Source organism: Rousettus aegyptiacus, unplaced genomic scaffold (assembly GCF_014176215.1).
Source record: "Rousettus aegyptiacus isolate mRouAeg1 unplaced genomic scaffold, mRouAeg1.p scaffold_m13_p_2, whole genome shotgun sequence".
NCBI lineage: Eukaryota > Metazoa > Chordata > Mammalia > Chiroptera > Pteropodidae > Rousettus > Rousettus aegyptiacus.
The window spans coordinates 159,848,238-159,852,277 of NW_023416295.1; the positions used below are offsets into that span (position 1 = coordinate 159,848,238).

At 42.0% G+C, this 4,040-nt stretch overlaps 1 pseudogene; it reads right to left on the bottom strand.

The window, feature by feature from the left end:
- Positions 1-469: 469 nt before the first annotated feature.
- LOC107517476 lies at positions 470-1,409 on the bottom strand (annotated as a pseudogene).
- Positions 1,410-4,040: the final 2,631 nt, after the last annotated feature.

Here is a 4,040-nt window from a genome sequence, read left to right on the forward strand (position 1 = left end):
TTCACGTAGGCAGTTCACTCCTTGGGGCAGCAAGGATGTCTTCTTCATCCCTATATCCTTATCACCTATCGGATTTCCTAGATTAGACTATGCATTGACTGAATAAATGAATGCATTTATCTAATAAATTATGGAGAGACTAAAGATAATACTATGTGTCAAGTTTACTAACTACTATTTTTGTCTCCATTCAAACATCATGAGCAACTTTAATTAATGGTAGAACATGCAAAGGTGAGATCTCCCCTTAATCAGATCTATTCTATCTAAAGTCACCCTCTACCTCTCTTATTCTTTCTTGCCCTCTATTTCCATCGTAGGAATAATCACAATTTATAATAACTTACTCTTGTTGCTATTTTTTTCCCACTAGTTCTTTTTTTTTCTTCTTCTTTCTTTAAGAGAAGTAAGCCTTTATTTTTTGTTTCACAAATAAAGCTGGCTGGACTGGTTGCTTTTTGGTGATTCGTCAGAGACCAAATCCCATATCTTCGTCATACTCCTCTGACTTCCTCTGCTTCAGCTTCAGCTGGGGCTGTGGCAGCAGCAGGAGCAGCAGTGGTAGCTGCAGCCACAGGGGCAGCAGCCGCAAATGCGGAGGGATCCGCCAAGAAGGCCTTGACCTTTGCAGGAAGGGGGAAGGTGTAATCAGTCTCCACAGACAAAACCAGGACTCGCTTGTACCCACTGATGATTAAGTGGGGTACTAATGCAACAGCAGGGTAACCAATCTGCAGACATACGCTGCCAATGTTGCGGACACCCTCCAAGACGTGAAAATGCAGTTTCCTCTGTGATGTCAATCACTCCCAGAGTGTAGATGCTGCCATGGTCAAACACCTGCGGGAAGATCAGCCCAGAGGAGAAGGAGGAGCTGTTGGGCATGTCCAGCAGTGTGGCTCTGATGGCTCTCTCTTTGTCTCCAGTCTTAATCAGCTGCACATCACTCAGGATTTCAGTGGTACCTCTGGAGATTTTTAGCAGTGATACCTAACTCCTGGAAAAGGAAGGTCCTCTCGGGCCCCAGACCAGTGTTCTGGGCTGGCACAGTGACTTCACTTTGGGCAATGACACAGGCAAGGGGGGCAGCACTATTGGCCAGCAGCCCATCCCTAACCTCACTGAGGTCCTCCTTGGTGAACACAAAGCCCACGTTCCCTTGATATGAGGCAATGGTTTCTCCAGAGCTGGGTTGTTTGCCAGACGCCCTCAGATGGCCTTGCGCATCATGGCGCTCTTGCCCATTAGCACCACAGCCTTCAGCGGAGGGACGTGAGGGTCTAGTACTGCATCTGCTGGGAGCCCACACTGTCTGCTCTCACAACGGAGCATTTTAGATAATCACCCAAAAGCTAGACGATCTTAAGAAAGGAGCTAGACTTCCAGATCATGCTGTCTTCCCTGGGCATCACAGTGATGTGTCCGAGATTGCCACACGGCATTTAAAGACAGTGTCACTCTCACAAAGACACTTCACAAGGGGCTCCCTAGAAGTTCTTAATGGCAGGCATTTTGTCTATCTTGTTCATTGCGAGGCACGGCTTCTGTCTGACACACAGGAGATGTTCCAAACACATTTGTTCAGGAAATGAGCGAAGCCAACACAAATGGAACAAACTATCTTATAGAATTTCCACATTAGATCAGCTACTTTTATTAAATTTTCACAATGATTTTGGGAAGTCATAATTCCAGCCTTGTTGGGGCATAAAGAGGGCACATTAAATACCACTCTTTTTCTCCTTTCTGAACTAGTTGATAATTGAAACAAAGGAGTTGGTAGTGAGAAAATTAAAATTTTACTTTTATTAACAATCAAAGAATTTTTATTAACGTCAAAGAACTTGGCAAATGGCCCGCTGGTACTAACTCTCAGAATCATGTGAAATCAACCCCTAATCTCCAGGCAGTCTGCACCTGTGGGATAGGGGAGTTTTCTTTAAAAATTCTGGCATATGTAACAGTCACGGGGTGTCAAGGACAGTACAGAGAATATAGTCGATAATGTTATAATAACTAGGCATGGTGTCAGGAGGGTACTAGACTTATTGGGCTGATCACTTCATAAGTTATATAAATGTCTAATCACTCTGTTGTACACCTGAAACTAATATAATATTTTGTGTCACCTGTACTTCAAAAATAAAACAACATTTTTTTAAACCGCATATGCTACAACATGGACGAACCTAGAAGACATGCTAAGGGACATAAGCAGCCACAAAAAGACAAAAGTTGAAATCATAGAGACAGAAATTAGAATGATGTTTGCCAGGGGCTGGGGTAAGGGGTGAATGGGGAGTTATTATTTAAAGGGTATGGACTTTCAGTTTTACAAGATGAAAGCGTTCTGGAGACGGATGGTGGTGATGGTTGCACAACAACATGGATGTATTTAATACCACTGAACTGTACACTTAAAATAGTTAAGATGGTAAATTTTATGTTGTATTTTACCACAATTTTTTTAAACTGGAAAAAAAATAGACCACAAAATAAAAATTATGGCATAGAGAAGCAGAAGAAAACACAGGTTCCTTGTGGATAATGCACTGCCAAGAGCAAGGGCGAAAGGGTTTGGGCCCCAAATATACAGCTTCTTTCACATTCACTGATGAGAAGCATCTCTCTCCACCTCTTGCAGGTAGAATGAGGGAAGAAACAAGGAGGCTGATAAACTAATGGAGTGCCAGTCTCTCCCTGGAGAAAAACAGCAGGAGTGAAGACGTTTCCCTCTCCCACCCCTAACTAGTCTTGATTCCAAACACATCTGTTTTCAGATTCATTCTATAAAGATTCCGAATTCGGCCACATGTGTCAAGTCTACCGGGTCAAGGTTAATGAGTAGAAGAAATTGCAGATGGTATCACTCTCAAGTCAACAAAATAAAGAGGTCCAGGCAGCCTAGTTAATTTAGTCGTTTTCTATTAGTTTGGGGATCCACGCTACTATTGGACAGTAATATAAATAAGGAAAAAAAACTACAAAATAATACTTCCTATTACCTCTCATCAATCCAGCTTTGGTGGCATGGCTTACCCTGCAGCCTCTCGACCAGTGTGCTCCCTGATTTGGCCCAAAGCACTCACAGCCACTGAGCTGCCAGTGAAAGTGAAAACCTCGCCTTTGTCAGCAGAAGCCAATTAGGATGGCCCTTTCTTAAATATCTGAGATTCTGTTTTGAAATCATTCTTTTCCTGAATGGCCAAAGGGCCTCAGGAATTCTCCAGAAGCAGTACTCTCTGGCTGGCAAAGTCAGATAGAGAAAGGCAGGTGGAGAGCAAGGAAGAGACCCTGAACATTGCTCAAGAATATTTCTTCAAGATGCCAAAAAAGGGAAAACTGTAAAGGTATTTTTTTTTTTCCCAGATCTCTCAGGCTACTGGGGGCAGAGCTTCTGTGGAGGGGTTAAAGAGAATTTATTTGTCACTTGGCCAAAACAGAAAAACTCAAATATAAATGTTTGAAGATTTGGTCTTTTCAGGTGCCTGCCTTTTGAGCTCAAAAAAGAAAAAGTAAAGGAAGGTGTAGGGAGAAGACCCTTAAAGCTACTATGTAGTTTTTTTTCTGCTTTGCTTTTCTCCTTGTAGAGCAGACTCAGGTTACATCCCAGCCTGGAATAAATCTTCCAGGCTGAATGATAAATCAAGGATTGTAATGGAAATCACTATTGACCTTTGAAAGGGCACTGTCTTTATATTTTCACACTGTGCTGTTTGAAATGTCGACTCAGAATCAAGAAAATAATATGCCATCGATCTCTCTCCATACCTCTTATAACAGAGCTTGAAATTGACCTGGAAAGCATTGGTATGGGTTTTCTCATTATGGTTTCAACATCGTCGGAAATGGTGATTAATGATTCGATCTTGGAAACAGCATTGTTAGACCTTGTAATTACTTTGTGACTCATGTCCAAACAGAAACTAGCTTACCCTGTTCATACCATCTCCCAGAAGTGGGTATATTTTAACCCTCATGTGGTAAAACTTTGTGGTCTTAATTAAAAGCCTATACAAGATGGAAATATTATTTCTTTG